This window comes from Aythya fuligula, chromosome 20 (assembly GCF_009819795.1).
Source record: "Aythya fuligula isolate bAytFul2 chromosome 20, bAytFul2.pri, whole genome shotgun sequence".
In the NCBI taxonomy this organism is placed as follows: Eukaryota; Metazoa; Chordata; class Aves; order Anseriformes; family Anatidae; genus Aythya; species Aythya fuligula.
The window spans coordinates 8,782,416-8,801,050 of record NC_045578.1 but is presented as its reverse complement, the minus strand read 5'-3'; the positions used below and the strand labels follow the sequence as shown (position 1 = coordinate 8,801,050).

The 18,635-nt window shown below is 36.5% G+C and overlaps 1 long non-coding RNA gene across 1 annotated transcript; it reads right to left on the bottom strand.

The window, feature by feature from the left end:
- Positions 1 to 2,250: 2,250 nt before the first annotated feature.
- LOC116497138 lies at positions 2,251 to 9,326 on the bottom strand. Its single transcript, XR_004254085.1, has 3 exons — positions 8,966 to 9,326; positions 6,984 to 7,125; positions 2,251 to 2,373 (listed from the first exon to the last, which is right to left on the bottom strand). It is a non-coding gene; the product is annotated as an uncharacterized LOC116497138 (long non-coding RNA).
- Positions 9,327 to 18,635: the final 9,309 nt, after the last annotated feature.

Here is an 18,635-nt window from a genome sequence, read left to right as displayed (position 1 = left end):
CGGGCTGGGCCGCGCGCTTGGGCGCTGAGGAGGCACAGAGGGACGCGGGTTCGAGGCCCGCCTCCTCCCACAGACAGGCCCTGAGGTGGCTGGGCCCGAGGCCCGGCTCAGAGCTGAGGGTGTCCCCGCTCCGCACCCCACGGTGTCGGTGGCTTACAGGGGGTGTGCTGCGGGCATCCATCGTGTCTGAGCTAAAGGCCAAAGGCCGTGGGCTCTCACCTCCCAGAAATCCTCGTCTTGGCTCCTCCGCCACAAATTTCTACCCCTTGGCAGAGTTTTCCTGAAGTCTGCACTTAACACTATCCTTCCTCTTTGCCCTGCAAAATTAATTCCGTACGAAGGATCCTAGAGCCATTCTAAAACACAGGCAAAAATTTAGGAAGCTCGCAGTAGTATTTAGCGTCAGCATTAATGCTTTCAATAGCCCCCCAGACATCATGCTTTGTGGAGCAGAACTGTACTCCAGAAATCAGGTTTTTCACACAGCTACATGTTACGCAGTTTATGAGGACACAGTAGGTGGCTCCTCTGTTACTATATGCACAGATTTGAGATTATTCAGACTTAAGATGCTACAGTGTCAGTGAAAGCTATTTTTAAGAAACACTTGGAAAGTATATTGCACTTGCTAATCCTCTCATATTACATATTAATTTTTCATGCAATGGTTTGCATGTAGAATGTAAAATTTTAAGTTACTATATGCAGATTTTTTTGACTGCAAACTTGGAGTGAAAGTACAAACTGGTGTAAAGAGCCTAAAGTAAAGACTTAAATGTCTAAGCTAACATGACATTCACATTAAAATGTGATATGTTCCTGCAACAGCAGCACATTGCATCACAACTATGCAACAAGATGATGTTTCAAAGGCCCTGCAAATTATTTCAGGACTCATGAACAAGATGAGTGGCAACCTTCTGCCTTGATAGAGTGGGAGGAAAGAAGGACACTCTATAAATAAATTTGTATGGCAAGTTAAAAAAAAAAAAAAAAAAAAAGTGAGGCTAGATATTTTCACAGAGAAAAACTTTGAAGATTTACTCACACTAGGACTATTTTTGTATGTCAGTGTAGGCAAGCAAGATTCTTCTTTTTATCTAAATAGAACCAGAGTATTTTTAACACAGGAGATTCATTCCCTCACTGCTCATCGAACCACAGCAGCTGGGGCCAGAGCTGGGATGCGGGGGGAGGGCGAGTGGAACCAAGCCCCTTTCCAAGTGGAACAGATGGTTTTCTCTGTGGTGAGGACCACGGTGTGAGAGCGATTTGCTCTGCAGTGGCACTCAGAACCCACTCCTCTGCACCACCGTGGGCACCGAGAGGCACACGAAGGTCCTCTGAAGTTTCGGTGTGACGCTTTGGTCATTAGAGCAATTATCTCACTGTGCAGAGAGAGTTGCTGGCAATGTTAAGTCACACCTCCCTAAGGAGAAATCCAACACTTTGAAGAAAATAAAAGAAAGCAACATTCGGCACTAGTACACAAGAACCAGTATGGTTTTCTCTTTAAGAGGAAAAGGCATCTTTTGGTAAAACTGGGATTTGGCAGTGGGAATGGAAATCCAGTCAAATGACACAGTGTGGGCTAGATGCATAACAAATGTACTCTCGTGTCTTCCCCTTGATTTCAGGATGACACCAAATTTTCATTAGCTGAGAACCCACCTCTTTTGCCTGAAACAGTACACTTCAGTGTCTCAAGGAGAAGATTAATCTAGTGTGTAACACAGGTTTTGGCACCGATTCACTTCACAGTTTTGAGGAACCCAGCTTCTAGGTCTCATTTTACCTATTTGTAAAGTGCATTTTGAGATCCGGTTCATTAATACTTACATATTAATCACAATAAATACCTATGCAGGACCTCAGCACAGTCAAGCACAGAACATAATTTCTCCAGTAAACATAAATACAGCATGATGAATGAGGAAAACACTGATGAAAGAGGAAACAAAACTAACAAATCAACCAGAGATTTGTTTTAAGAGTCATTCCCTTCCTGTGTCATATCTGAGTTACAGAACCTTCAAGTCACCAGCTTTCCTAATTACACGTGCGGCACTAAATAACATTAAAGACACACCAGATAACAGTCATATGCATTTATGGAAAATTTTGGACTTGAGACATAGCTTGCCCTTTGCCTACAGTACATGCTATTTGAGAAATAAAGCCTCCTTAAAAAAAGAGGGAGGAGGCAAATTAAAAAAAAAAAGGAAAAAATGTTATTGAAAATATGCTTTCTATTTTTCAGATAGGTTCTTACATAGTTCTCATCTCTGCAACTTCCAGAAGTGCATTAAGCTGCATAATTAGCATCTGTCACATGTAGCCTTTTCCTTCCCTCTTCTTCTCCCTAGAGGCGAACTGCATGAAGAAAATTTAATATAAATTTTAGTATATACATTGTGCGGTGCATTCATATTACGAATGATATAGTCAAGCGAGTTTGTGCTCATTCTTAGGTTAATCTTTCTGTAATATAAACTTTGCCATTAAAAAAAAAAAGCTACTGTTCCAATTTAAAAATTAACTAGTGTTTTGGAAAGAACGATAGTGGGGGCGGGGGTGAGATGATCAGCATTGCATCAGATTTAAACCAATGGAATTGTTGGGAACTGGGCAGTTAACGCTGTAGTCACTCAACCTGGTATTAAATCCTTACACTCTTATATATATAGTCACACTGAAATATATATCCCAAAGTAGCAAGGGATGGATAGTTTTTCCCTTTAGTCATATGTATTTATTTTGACAAGAATGTTATTTGAAAAACAACAAAATAAAAAGCAGGATTTTATATATAGTTTGCATTTCTAATCTCTTCTTGTTTGTATTGCTTTTTCATTCACACTGAAAGAGACTCCCCTGTTGAATATGAAAAGTCAATGGTCTACAGCATCTCCTAGTGAATCTCTCTGTGGACAAACTTAAAAAGAAAATGCTACCTTTTAGAAGTAAAGACTAAAAAGAAAGAAATGCAGCTTAAGGACAATAGCAACATGAAAAACAATGACATTATTTAGCCTCTGATTTCCATTCAGACTCTCTCCTAGTTTTTCACAGTATTTATTTTCTACTTAATTAGTTCAAAGAAAATTGAGATTATAGGATTGAACATATTGCCAACAACCTGAGGTATGAAGTGCAGACTGAATGCTTAAACTTCAGCTACTGAGGTGGTAATTACTGTAATTGGTCCATGTGAAGCAAATACATCAAGTAGTATAGAGTTCAAACTCATGCCAGCCAGTCTCCAGTTGGCACAGGGAGTTCTATCAGGAGGATACAGCGGTCTCAGCAGGACTTATTATTGGCAACTGTTCAACAGTTCTCTTCTGCAAATGGTTTCAAGGGGACTTGGGTGGGAAGAAAGACAATTTTTAACAAATTAAACTACCTAAAAATGGCTGGATGCCCAGAGCCACCTAGTCTGCATTAGTCACTACTACTAAACAATTTTAAAAAGAAGATTAAAAATATCATTGCTGTAAAGAAACGTCTATCAGGCTTTAACAATATGATGAGATCCTTGCTAAGTTACCCAAACATGATGCTACAAGTACATATATAACTGTGTCTAGAGAAAAAGGTACAGCAGAATCTTTACACAATGTGTGTTTCTCGGAAAACAACTAGCTCAAGTTACTGGAATCCAAGTATTCCTATAAGGACACGCCATATAGTTTCAAGAAATTAGAAGACCAGTTACTTTTTAATTAAAAGTGACAAACTCCCGCAGGAGATAAGATTAGGGGGACTGTTTATTTCTCATTAGTCACATACTCACAAATCTTATAACATTTGTAAGTTGTCCATAATTGTAGTGTAAAACATAATTTAGATTTGCACTGAGAGTTTTCACAGGAGACTCCGCTCTGTGCTATATTGATGTTTGGCTGCTTTGTTTAGATATTGCAAAAATGCTTTTTTTCAAATGATGAATATGTCATTTTTAGCAGAGGCCTCTAAGAGAAGATTTGAGTTTAACGCATGGCAATAAAAAAAGAGGAATATGAGAATTCTTACTCTCTTTAGTGTCAGCTTTGGTTAAGATGTATGAATGCACATGAATAGTCTTGTCAGAATCTCTGAGGCTACCGACATTCAAGATCTAACATATTATTACCTCTGACCAGAACATTAGATACTATGCAGTAAGGAGAATGGAAAGAGAAAAAGATAGGCCCACTCCCTAATCAGACAGAAATTTTTATGTATTTCTCTGCTTGGAAATCTCTGAACAGAACTTCGCTGCTCTGAAAATACTACGCTTATTGTCTCCAATCTGAGATGAATGACTATACATACTCTTTAAATCTGCACCAGGAAAAAATAAAACAAATCATCACTGCATGTCTGATCTTGCATCTTTTACTCACGGAAAGGATTCTAGTTAATTCATTTAAATCAAGTATTCTACAACCAAATATTACATCCTTGTAAGGGACGTCTGCTTGTCAAAAGAAAGATCCTAGCACTTCAAGCTTCAAAATCTATTATTTACCAAAAAACACTGAAAGTTTCTTTGACTTACCAGTGTCTGATAAAAATAACCTAACTATTGAATTTAGTTAAATTAAATCATTTTAATTCAAATGTTAGTATATATCAAGTCTGGATACCACTACAATGGACAGGTTCATTTGCCAGAAGCAAAAATCTTACAAAATGCTTATGGCTGAGCTAAGAGAAAATCTATTTCAGACTTTTTTGTTGTTGTTATTGATAATTTGTTGCCAAAGAAATTGAAATAATTCAAAAGCACTGAAGTTAGTTTAATCAGAATGTTTGTCTTTTGAATTCGGAGATGCAGAATGACTACCTTTCATTCACAATGCAACAAAAGAGAACATCCTGTACTTTGCAACTGAAACTACCTTTAGTCCATATTCACAAGTTATACCATGTCAGATAAAGAAACTGATTTGTTTGGTGCAAAAAATAAAAGCAGACCTTTACATATTTGAAATGCAACAGATGGTCTTCCAAGAAGAGCATAATGACTGGCAGACAGTACACTTCGTTAGAGTGGCTTGGAATGTCTTCAGCAATTACACAGAAAGTGCTTTGCGGGGGGAACCCCTGTCAGCTCTATGATTCTTCTCCTGTAAATAACGGTGATTTCCCCATTTAGATGTGAAAAAAAAAAAATGTATCTGATAAAACAAGACAAGCTAGCCAAAGACCTGGAAAAGGAAGCACCTTTGGTCCTCATAAAACTATTCAAAATGAGGCTCCAGAAATTCTGACACCTGAGAAAAAAGATGCAAATAGAAAAAAAAAATGCATTAAGAGGAAACAAATTGGGGCATGTAACTGCAGAATTATTCATCTATAGCCAAGTATTCCATGGAAATGTAATTTAGGAAAAAGAAGATTTAAAATAGGCTCCTCCAGACTTTTAGAGCTGGTAGGTCTACAGATAGAACATGCACAGAAGAATATAACAATATATAAGAATATAATAATAATTAGAGTTATAATAAAGAATAATATAATGCTGATTTTTAATATTACTTATGTGAGTCAGAAAATTTAACTTCTGTTCCTCTCCCTCCCCTTCAATCCTAGAATTAGTATTTTTTGTTACAAAATCTTCTCCACCAAATTCACCCTGAATAAAACTTTATGTGGCAACATAAACACAACCAAAATGTGTCCTTCAACAATGTAACTTAAATGTTGACGGAATCATAACTGCATTACTCCCTCTCCAATTAGCAGCAGCTTTCTTTATGTTTGCTTATGAAGCGTAAACTGTTCACTTGTCACTACAAAGACCTTCTGTAGAGGACTTAAAAAAAACAGCCACAGCAATTAAAGTGACAACAACAGAGGTGGACTGGTCACATTATGACAGAAAATATCCAGCTGTTTCTTTCCAGAAAAAAAAAAAAAAAAAAAAAAAAAAAAAAAAAAAAAAGATGCACCAACTATCTGAAATATTACAACAAAATTTTGTTACTCTATGTGATGCTGATGGATATTCTGGCAAAAACAGAGATTTCCAAGAAAGGAATACGCTAACACAGAATTAGATCAAACCTCACAGACCAATTCTTTTTCCACCTAATCAGAATTATCACTCATCCTCCTTAAGCATGCAAACTTCCCTTTTTGCTATAACTATAGATACACTACCCTGTCAGAAATTCTCTGAAATCTAAGCAGAATTGGCTTGGTTTTTGTCACCCAAAATAAGTAAGGCAAAAAGTAAGCTGATAGTGTGTGGACAAGTAAATTAGATTTTTAAATTATTTACTTTAGTTGTGTTGAAAAACATTGTACGAGTTAATTAAGACCACAAGTCTTATTACACCCAGGCTATTACTTATAAAACACTAGCCTCTGTTACAATAACATCTGTCTATGCTTCTATGCTGCTGGTTCTTGCCTGTTATTTAAATTATTAAAAAAAAAAAAAAGAAAAGAAAAGTAAATGTTTCAGGTTAGCTTCTCATAATTGAGGTTACAGGGAAGTGATCTGAAGTGATCACATCTGAAGTGATAAATAGGTTTGATTTCTAACACAAGAAGAAAGACAGTGAGAAAATAACTGACATACAGAACCTGTCATTCAGGGTGGGGGGAAACACGTCTGTAGAATCCGCCTACAGTTCTTGGAGAAAAACTGATGAGAAAATTATCAGGAAGATTTTCACTGCTATTTCTTTTCTGGACGTTTTTGCTTTTCATAACAGCACAGATATGGCAAGTGATATGTATCAGAATTCATCCATGCATTATATTTTGCACATCAAATTAAATTGGTTACCCATGACTTTTTAAGCAAATACAAGAATGCAGAAAACATGACAGCTGTTTATATATAGAATATATGGGCATCTCACTCCTTCCCTCACATTTAGGAAGAGCAGCAGATAATGAGCTCAATCATTATACTGAGAATAAATTTTATTTGTGAGTTCGGAAGTATCTCTGACTCCTTATCTGTTATGTGAACCAGAACTTACAGGTAGCTCACAACATTTGTCTTCTTAGTTGTGTTTGTCTCCAGAGTAATAGCTGTAAGTGGGCAAAAGCTTTAATGTCTTCTTTATATCTTCAGCCATAATATGTTTCATAAACTGAGAGCTTGCAGAGTTAAAACAATTCCTGCAAAATATAGAGGAGAAGAAGAACGAGAAAAAACAATCAAGAAAAACAAAAAAATGCCTTTTCCTTTCCCTTCATTCCCAGAATTCATCTTCAGATTTCCCACCTATAAATTAGCTAAAATAATTTTAGACTTTAATATTACTCTTCCATATGTTTCATCTGATAGAACTGCTTGACAACAAGCATCTCTCTCTCTGGGAGTATTGTGTAATGAATTTACTCACATCAGGAAGTATGTTAGAAAAGCATCTAATTTTCAAGTTTTCAAATTAGACACCAGTGGCATACACTTCGGTGTGATAGCATCAGCCAGACACCACCTTTAGCCATTCTGCACTTTTGCAGCCATGGGGACTACCTTTTCACATCAATAGCCACAAGAAACATAAGACTGCCAAAAGTTCTGAAAGTATCAGGTTTTGACTAACCACTAATAAATCCAGAGAAATAATAATAGTAATAAGAAAGTATGTTCAAGAAATATCAAGCCTAAAGCTTTACAATAACAAGCCAGAAAAAGTAATAACTGTACTTATGTTATTTTGTTTGATGGCTAATTCACTCTTATTTGTCTCAGAAAGGGCAACTACCTATCACCAGGTCAGAAGGGAAAGTGCTGTAACAATTGCTTAATAAGATAGATGCCCATCGTTCCTCTGAAGCCCTAAGCTTTCATACACTCAGGAGCTAAAGCCTTGAGTCACTCTTGTTAGATACCCAAAACCAACCGGGTTTAGAAAGCATTAAGTACTAGAAATACTATCTGCTTTCAAATACAATGGACCGTTCTGTTTGCAGCAGTCTTGCAGGACTCTAAAATGAAATATAAAAGAGTCCAGATGTTGAAGCTGGTCCCAGAATGCCTGCAAAAGGCAAGTGAAATGTTAAGTTGCAACTGCAAAGTAGACATAGGGTTGGAGTACTAGCTGGAGGTTGAATCCTATCACCACTACTTAATGCCATGTTAAAGATAAATTAGAACTTTATGATCCAACCAATACAAACCTGGGTTCTACTTCTTCATGTATCAAAAGCTCTACCATGCTTAGTTAAAAAAAAAAAAAAAAAAAAAAAAAAGTATTCTTTAAAAGACTAACCTCCTGGAAGATTCATTGTTGTTTGTAAAGTACTAGGTACAGTCTGAATGTTATCATATTTCACCAAAGCGTAACTTTGCAATGCAATTCCAATAACGTTGCAGACCCTGTAGAACTTTGCGTAGCATAAAACTAGGGAGGAGGCAAAACACTTCTCATGCCATAAAGACTTAAAAGATTCAGTGAAGAAATTGATGGAAAGTGCCCTTCCAGTAAATGCAGATAACTGCAGAGTAGCAGTACCTGCAATGAAACAACCAGAAGGCTGTAAAAATTACAAGACAATACGGCGGTTGTAGAGCAGGACGTTCCACTTTACATATGGATCCTGAAAAAAAAAACTTCTGCATTACAGTATCTGGAAGGACAACAGAGAATGAAAACCTGCTTCTGTCAGGTAGAGCAAGAGCCTATGTCAACAAGAATGCTGTGTCACATGCTCATATTATTACTCAACAGATGTACTTGAACTAGAGAGATAAAAGGGGTACTTAAAGAACACATGGAAGGTATGTGCAAACTGTTTTGCCTCTTGTGCAATCATTTTCATTGTAGAAGTGCACATTAGCTGGGATTCAGAATACCTTATTCTGCAGTAAGTGAAGAAAACTTAGCAAGGAAATGGTGTCAGTACACAATCATCAGTGTATTCCGAGAAGATGGAAAGACAACCTTGATAAAGCACAAGCACAGATAAAACCAAAAACACATATAAATTAGAATACAGTAAGTACACTTACCACTGAAAAAAAAATGTAAGTAAATCTCTCTCCTGAGAAAGGCTTTAAGACCATTTGCCTTTTTTCAAATCTACATAACAGTGAAGTTCAGTAAGTGAATATTCTCTTGCAAATAAAGTGGTCGTCTTCTTCACATTTTGGCAACTGCAGTTAAGAACTGCCTTAAAAAAAATCTTGTAAGTAGGTTTTATTCCTGTGAGTAATATCCTCAAAGACTAAGGAGAAAACATGAGCTGAAATTACTTGCACAATCATGTTTCATAACTGTGCCTAGCCAGTGGCATTGGTCCTTCCCTTTCCCAAGTGCAAAAATGCACGAACTTTTCTCTCCGTTTAACTAAGAGGAAAAAAATCTGCTTATACTTGGATACTTACAGAGTTTGGAGGAGCTCAAAACAATGGAGCACTGTGTGCCCCACTCATCACATAGATTCTGAAAAAAAAGTAAGGAAAAGAATGTACAAAGCATGTAATTACTGTTTCACAACATAATTTCATTATTAATACGTCCCCTAAGACAGCTTGCACACTACTGCAGTTTAATTAGATGTTAACTGGAAGGGGTTTGAATTTATGAGGTAATAAATATATTTTGGACTAATAAACTCCAAGACTGAAGTGTTTATTTATCTAGAATATAAAGATTATAAAGCTGATAGGAGACAACCTCAGGTTGTGCTGAGATACCTATTGTTTATGCATTTTGAAACCCTCAAAATTAATATTTTCCTCCTTTTGAGAGCTAGACCAGAGAGCCAAGATTGTTGTGGATGTTCCTAAACAGTACTAGAAACTGTCCAGCTACTATAGGTTCTCAAAGGCAGGGATTTTAAAAAAAATTAATACATTTCAGAAGACATCACATTTTTAAACTTCACCTTTTAATCAATTTGTCATCTCCTGGACTATTACCTCCTGCAAATATACCTTCTATGATTCTGACAGCTATCAATGCCTTATTGTGATGGGAAGAAAGAAGAGGTTCCCTTGTGAGATAACCAGAGCCTTTAGTAGTCTGATAGATCCCCTGAATACTCCATCCTGTCTGTTTTCCTGCTTTTAGATTCACCTGCAAGAATACAGCATGTGGTGAGCATGCACATCAATTTTAATATCTCATTACATTTTTTCTTCCCTCAACATCATTCTATGAACTTTTTGCCGAGTATAGCACATTAAAGATTTGGAAACTAACCGTTCACCACTGCGAGGATTTATATCCCAAACAGCTGTGCCAAGAAGTCGGAGGAATCAAACAGCATAATCTATTAACTTGTCCTCGGGTAGTTACAACTAGAGCTTTATAAATTGCCTGAGTCTAGTCCATTTAAACTACATTTCTCTGTTATTTTAAAAGCGCCAGTGTGCCACACAGGCAAGACAGAAGCCCAGATTTAGTCCTGGCACAAATGTGCATGACCAAAGTCAAAGACCAGGTTGCTTATGCCAAAGCTAAATATAGGCCTGAGAGAACTATGGAGAAAGAAAAGGGAAGAAAAGCCGGAGGAAATGTTCATGGCACACTCTCCTTGCAAATGAAGCAATACTGACAACTGCAAAGGGAACCCTGGCTGCACGACTCAGAGTGAAGACTGCTGTGTCTGTAAGGGACACAACCAAACCATGGAAATCCTGGGTGTGCCAGAAGGACTACAGCACGCTGGGGAGGACAAGAGCCAGACACACCACATCTTAGGTCTGCGGGCAAGGAAAAATCCTGCTTTTCAGAGCCTGTCCACGTTGAGTGATAGCAGTGTGAAGGTTGTATTACTAACGGCTGTAAAGACTTAAAGTTGTATGAAAAGATGTTTATTAATGAGCTTAGGTGAGCCAAACATAACTGGCTGTGGGTTCAGACAACTTCCAGTCTGGCTCCGCGGTTTCAGAGCAAAGGCCCCAGCACTAAACCTTGAGAAGACTTACACAGATCATTAATGGAAGACGATGATGACAGTTGTTTCCAGAGCCCCTGCTTTTTAATTCCCAGGCCTATATACTCTCTCCAAATGAACCAAGCAACAGAGCTAACTTTCCAATATTAAATCTCCAGGCAGTATGTTATTCATACAGCTTATGTAGATGTCTTTACCCTCTGGAAAAACAAAGTTTAAGAAAAATGGTTCTATCTTTGGGGAACAGTTTAAGTCTCAGGATAACTACATTAGGAAATCTAACTCTATTACTTTGTATCTTACATTTTATTACTAGATTGGTAATAGGAAATTACCAAATAAAATTGGTATTTTACTTGGTAATTTTTTTCCGTGGGCTTCGTCTAATATGAAAGATGGTGATCATCAAATTTATTCAAGTTTTCCTGTCAACAACATCATTAACCAAATCCCTCAATTTCAAAGTAAATAAAAGCATCTGGGTTTCTCGCACAGCAAGACTGACTTGCATATTTAAGCCTCATATATAGATGAATTTGCACTGGACCAAATTTGCATATTAATGAAGGACTAATTGCTCTTTGCAGTCAATTTTATGCAAATGAATTTACTCCTCTCAGTACAATTTTCATAATGTTCAGAAAAAAACAAAAATGTAAAACTTTTTAAAAGTACACAAATGTGAGACAATCAAGGAAGAAATATCATAATGACATCAAACAGCTTTACATTAAATTGTATATAATTCATCTTTTATATTGTTGCTTTATTTTAACAGCCTCCCACAAAGAAATGAACAATTCATAGAATAACTTCAGCCTATTTCCCCTCCTCAGTCTCAAATTTTAACAGCTTGTAACACCCGCTATATTCTTTTCTTTCCAGCTGAAGGATGGAGCCTGAATTTTTAGAGGAAGTTAAATTTGCTAAGCAGGACTTTATTTTCTCTCAGTCATCTCATGCCACAGATCAGTTATGAGATACCCTTTCCCCCTTGATTTTAAGGTAGTTTCCACCCAGTTCTGCATTACTAAGAAAAAGTTCAAGGCCTTCTTCTAGTCTCTCCCTCTGAGCTAAAATACAATACACTGAGAAAAGGGCAGGGAAGTATAGAGAAAGACAGATAACAACAGATGCTGAGAAAAGAAACGGTGAAATTAGGAAAGGGAAAATATGAATACTGAATTAACAGAAGAAAGGAAGTAGAAATGGAGAAATATGATTACTCCATGAGTATATTCAAGTCTAAGAAAAGGAAAATTGAAGGGCTTGTGAGAAAGTTCAAGGCAAAGTAAACAAATGGAAGAGAAAAAGGCAGCCATGAATGTACCCACAGAAAAGTAAAAGAACAAGAAATATAAGAATACAAGAAATAAAGTGACAATCAAGGAAGAACAGAAGATAGATAGATAGATAGATAGATAGATAGATAGATAGATAGATAGATAGATAGATAAAAAAGAAGATATGAAACACGCAGTTTCCTTCTTCTGGCAGAACATAAGGGCAGAGTTAGTGGAAATGCATTAGGAATCTGAATTTGCATGTACAGCCTTCCTCTCTCCAAAGACAAAAGCCTTATTTTAACCGTGAAGACTGATAACCATCATATTTATATATATCATAAAATCACTTACAGGAGACAATTTTAATCAGAAAATGAATAGCATAAAAGTTATAGCTTTAAATGACTTCAAGGCCTTTTCTAGGTGGAAACACATGTGAATATGGTTCGGTCTCTTTATCTGCCATCTTTGATTGCGCTTGTTGCTCTTCTCTACAGCTTTTGCTGTTTTAACGTATCCTTTTCAACACACACAGTACTCAAGATGCAGATATATGGTGTATTTATCATGGTATCAAAATGTTGTGTGTGCTTTTTTTCCCCCCTCTCTCTTTTCTGATTATTCCTAGCATCCTATTTGACCCCTAGGCATCACAGCATTTAGCTAACAGATCTCCTGGAATGCCAGAATTTTGTCCCTGAGAAGTAATAATTTATAAACACCAACGTGTTTCATGATCTGAACAAAAGTCTTCAGATGCAAGGTGGAAGGAGCATAGAAGTACTGCTAGAAGGTTGCTTTGCAGTCTCTCCTTTTGGTCTTCCCAACCTTGATGACAGAAGCTACAACATTTGGAGCATTTGTTAGGGATGTGCTCCTCCCATGAGTGATCAGGCAATCATTGTACCTAGGCAAGACCTATCCATAGCAAAAAAAGACAGACTTTAGGGCAGAAGGATTAGCAGAAAGGATCAAAACAAAGAAGGACAGGGAAAAAGAAGATTTCACTAGCATAAAAATAAATTTTAAAAAAGGCCACAGAAGAAAGACAAATAGAGTTATAAGATAATAACAGTAAGAACTGAAAAGAATGAAAAAAAACACTGTACCAGGAAAACATTGCAATGCTACTGCTAAAGAATTTTCACCAAGGAAACAAGACTTCAATTTAGCTGATCAGCCTGGAGGACTTGCTATTAAAAGTTATTTGAAAAGAAACTGCAGTTCTTTGTGTACTTTGAAAACACAGCTTTTATTCTGGATTATGAACTCAAAATGTCTTCCTATTTTCCTGATAGAGAAGAAGGGAGGAAAACGCAGCCTCCTTTATAACTTATGCATATGTCATTTGAAAACCTGCTATGGGCACTCCCCCTTTTTTTCTTTTTCCAAAAGATGTCTGGTTCAAGTGATTAATGCTGTGTGAATGTAAACAAAGATAATTATTCAAACAAGAACAAGATGTTCCACCCAAAATGATTAGCTTTTTCAGTGGATGAGATGCCTACTTATAATCATCAAGAAAGGTTAACCTGACCAGACTTAATTAGCTACTTAATACAATAATAAAGATGCATACATAATTGGTGAGGAAAAGACTGCAGAAGCAACACTGAATCCAAACAAAATATCTCCATCAAGCACAGAGCCTGAGAAATCATGAGCTGTTATTACATGATTACACTGTTCCAAGAATCCCCAAGTTTTTATAAATAATTTTGCAATTGTCTATGTGGAAATTTGCTTGATTAATAATAATAAACATCATATATAAAACAAATGAACAAAAAAGCAAGAAACAGCATCCTTAAAATTCAATGACAAAATTAACCCAATGGTATTTTTTTAAACACTCTGCTTCAAATTCATAGATGAAGTCAGACAGTTTGTACAGATTATTCGAGGAGTACAGCCTTTAAGTGAAATAAATTACTCGTTTCTTACAGTCAAAAGAACACATTAATCGTTTTCTTGAAATCACGGCTGCAAGGCTACCAAGCAAAGTTCTGTCTGAATTAAGAGACAGTTCTCCCTGGTTAAGTGTATTTTAATAGCTGCTTCTCTGCAGAACAGATGTTTTCAAGTTTGGTGGATATCATAAATATTAAGAACTGAGCAATACATTTTAGAAGGCAGCTCTCATTGATCTGCTAGTATTCAATTTTTGAATGAGACAGACTAGGTTTTAGAATATATAAGGAGATATTTGGCAGATATTACAGACAGTTGATTTAGTGAAAAAAGTATTGTTGTTATTCTCAAATATTTCCCTAATAATTAAATGAAAGCTTTCTATTACAATAATAAAACAACTTTTAAGTATTTAAATGCTATATATATTGGGACTACTTCAAAACATATTACATTTCAAATAACATTAGGAAAATTTATTAGCCTAGTATCTCTGGATAATATGTGGAGCACTTCCAGCATATAGTTGAAGCAAGCTGTTTCTCAAGGTGTTACCAAATAATGAGTTTTACAGTGGAACACTGGGCATCAGACCTCCCATTCCTGGAGATAACTTTGTTTTTTTCCCCCCTTTCAGTAAAGTTTAAAAACCCCTTAAAATAAACAATTCAGTGCAAGCCAATGTATCCGATATTGATTTATTCTATTCATAAAAAGTAACAACATAATGGTAAATTCAATCCATTCAATGAGAAGTTTATGAGATTAAATATATCAAAAGGGCAATGAAAGCTAATATATAGTGATTAAATAACAATCTGTGAGAAAAAGACACACAACTTTCAATTTCATTATATTGAAATCATATACTGACAAAAACACGCTTCTGAATTGATTCAAAGGAAGCTGCAGCCACTCTCCTTTTATAACAGCCTGGAAGTTCATAAGGAAAGATTAATTCATCACTTAACTGAAGTATATCTCAAAGTTTTTGATTAGAATCTACACTTCTGAGCCTTCTGGCAGTGCCAATATTGCTGAAACAGGGCATCAGATGCAACACCAGCAATTCTGGAATGCAAGGCCATAAACTGTAAATCAGTTTTGCCCTACTTAAAAATTGGTTTAACAATAAAGGAAGAACTTTAATGATTAATATTTAAGTAGTATAATTATTCCTTTAGAACTAAGTCCAGGAGGACTCTTCACGGGTACACAATGCAAAACTACAATGAAGAAAATGCATTTTTGCTATACCAGGAGTCTTTAATTTATAGGACCCAGCTGAAAGGTACAACACAATTTGTGTGCGCGCTGTGGAAAGAGATCCCACAGAAACTCTTTAGAAGGGGAAATGCTCTCCCATGATGAGGATGACGCCAGTGGATCCCTGGACAAATTGAACAACAAAGCCTAAATACTGCTAAAGCAGAGAACTGTGAACAATATCCACTATGCTTGCTAAAAATCATCACCAGGCAGCTATGCTGGTGCCTTGGTTTTGAGAACCAGACAAGGGTTGTTTTCTTCATCATTACTTTTGAAGTGCAGATTTGGGCAAGCAAAGTCTCCCTTCCTTCCTCTTCCCCTCTCTCCTGCCTTTTGTCACTTCAGGATGGGTGAACACACAAATACTTAGATTTTGGGGAGGAATTATGTAATTATGAGCTAAATACTCTCCCTAACCATTTAGTGAATTAGTGATGTTCAGATGCAAAACTTATTCTGCCCTGGAGGATGGTTAGACAGAAGGTAAGTTCTGCACCTGCACTACAACTAAGGAACAAAGGAGGACTATAATTGCAGCTGCCAATTTTTGCCAACCATACGGGACACCAGAAATGCAAAAACATTTCCCACTACTTAAATAGATCCATGCACTACTGTAAATACAGACAATTCTCTGCCATAGCAGAGTAAAATTCCGTATATTCAAGGAAACAGAAGAGAATTATGACATCCATTTTGACTCAGAATGCTGTTTGCCAGATAAAGCAATTTACAGAGTTACAGCCACCAACAAAGGATGAGAAAGTGATAGAGGGATAAAGGCTGAACTATGACTTTGTGATGCAAGGAAAGATTCAAAGTAACAGGAGCTTCTCTGATGCAACAGGCAGGCTTTACAACATCACTTCCAGTGGGGGGGATCTCATCAATTGCCTGTGCCTACCATACTCTTAACCCATGCCATAACGCATGGCAATTCATCTACACAGTCAGAGCCTAAGAAGGCTCCACTAAGCACATACATACTGAACAAGGAACAGACAAACAGAAAGATAACTGGCAGCCACTCTTACTAACACGGACTTTGTAGTCCCACCATCATCATTAAGAAATGCTGCTAAAATACAAAAAAAAATATGCTGATAATTAGCATCATAACATAAAAATTTATACTGATTAACATCTGAATGCTGGAAAATAGTACTCACCATTAATAACAATTGCAACCTTGACTTATTACACTGTATTCAGTTTGAGAATAAGGAATATTTATACCTGAATGCAAATAAAGACATTTACTTCATCAATAGAGTTAGAAAGTAGCCAGGTAATGAAAAGAAGCTGGATCGTCATTCTGTATTTATTATTACATTCTTATCCCTTGATCAATTTCCAAGGGCCACATAGTAGCTAACACGGTAAACTGAAACAAAACGAAATTACAAAACTAAATTGCAAGAAGCAATTGCTGTTTGCTCAGGCATCATTCATTATTTATACTGTTTCAAAATGAAAAATAACTGTGATTTTTTCCTGTACCTTGTACACATGTTCAAACTTGGATATTTTACGTACACCCAATTATTCTTAGCGTTTAGTGACTTCAGGCCAGAAAGCACATGCATACATACAACTAGACAAAGACCTACAGATTACAGAGAACATTACAGAGAACATATGGATAAAATACAGAGAATGAGTGCACATATGCAGGCATTTGCATGCGGCAAAAGTAGAGCGATATTTACTACATAACGCAGATGGAGAAGTTCACTTTGGAGATTTCTGCAGACTTGTGAAGTCTGGATGATGCATTTGGAATTCATCCTCTCCTCTCCACTGCTGAGGTAACTCGGGGAAATGCATGTTGGCAGTTCCTTTAATGAGTCAAACTAAGACATTTTACCCAATATCCTTCAGTTGCATTAAACACAAACATATAAAACAGGTAGCACAAATATTAAAGTCTAGATTTTTTTTTACTCACATATACAATACACAAAGTCTGAATCATTTTGCAATTAAATCTTAAATAAAATAATTTTTATACAACGTTGGATTGTTCATGAGACAAATTAGTTCTTAGCAACTGAGTAACGGCAAGTAGATCAAGACGTCTCTAGACCTTTTGTTTCCCATCAAATCAATTAAAATCCTGTCTCCTGGGGCATTGCGAGACCCTGCTCGGAGGAGCTCTGTCAAAGGCAGAGTGCAAGTTTTCTGTCCAAAAGTACCGCCTTATTCCATAACTTGGAATGAGCACCTGCCTCAACACTGAAGTGCAAGGTTTTCTGACTCCTTGTCCATTAATTTATTTGTTGCTGGGCATAAGAAAGGTTTACATCACACCTCTTTGAAATACTAAAATAAACTAATCTCTTTCCATCTAATTTTAATTCACTGCACAGCTTACTTCAGCATTGCATTTATCACCACAAATTATTTGAAAGTAGACGCAGTAAAGAAACTATTGAACAAGTGAATGCAGGAAAATGAATACAAAAATATTTATGTTCAAACTTCTATTTATTTTTCTCCAAATTGTTTAAAAAAATGTTTGGTTGGTAGAAGTGATGTGCAGATATTGTAAGAGAAATATTAGGTGACAGTAGAGAAAGGAGCAGATCCTTGTGAACCAACTCCATTTTACCAGGCACATAAGACTAAACTCACCTTAGCTCGATGCAACTGCTAGATCTCCTATATGAATGTTAGACATGAAATAGCAAAAAAGGCTGGCTAGCCAAATTTACCTTATCTTCTTTTTATTATTACTCCCCTTCTACATATTCGATATATCCCTTAATGCTCTTTCCTTTCAGAAGGAAATCTACATCTCTCAAAATAATATTTACAATCTCTGCTGCAATCTCCTCCATGGTAATTCAGTCTGGATGTTTGTTACTTTTTGTGGGGAATAGTTCAGCCCGAGCTCTCCATTTAGAACAAAACAATTCTGTTTTCCTGATATTCTTCATATTCAAATTATTCCAAAATGTAGTACAGAAAATGAGTTAGATAAGGGCATAGGGAAATGTGTGATCCATACGTAGGTGCCACGATGGGCTTACCAGTAACGGATATAGCCTTGAACATTAAAACAACTTTAATGAGGTGATATTGACCTACATGGCAGTTATCTTCACTACAGAGAAAGAGAGTTGAGTTCCATTTCAGCAGCCTCCACTGACAAATGCTTTAATATCCATTTCTGATTTCCGCTTAAAATACCTTCAGATTGCTACTTAGATACAAGGGAATTTCAGAAGCAATCTCCATCTTACTTTCCTATTGTCTTATCATCTTTACACATTCTCTTTCAATTAATTAAAAAGAAGTCCAACCCCCTTT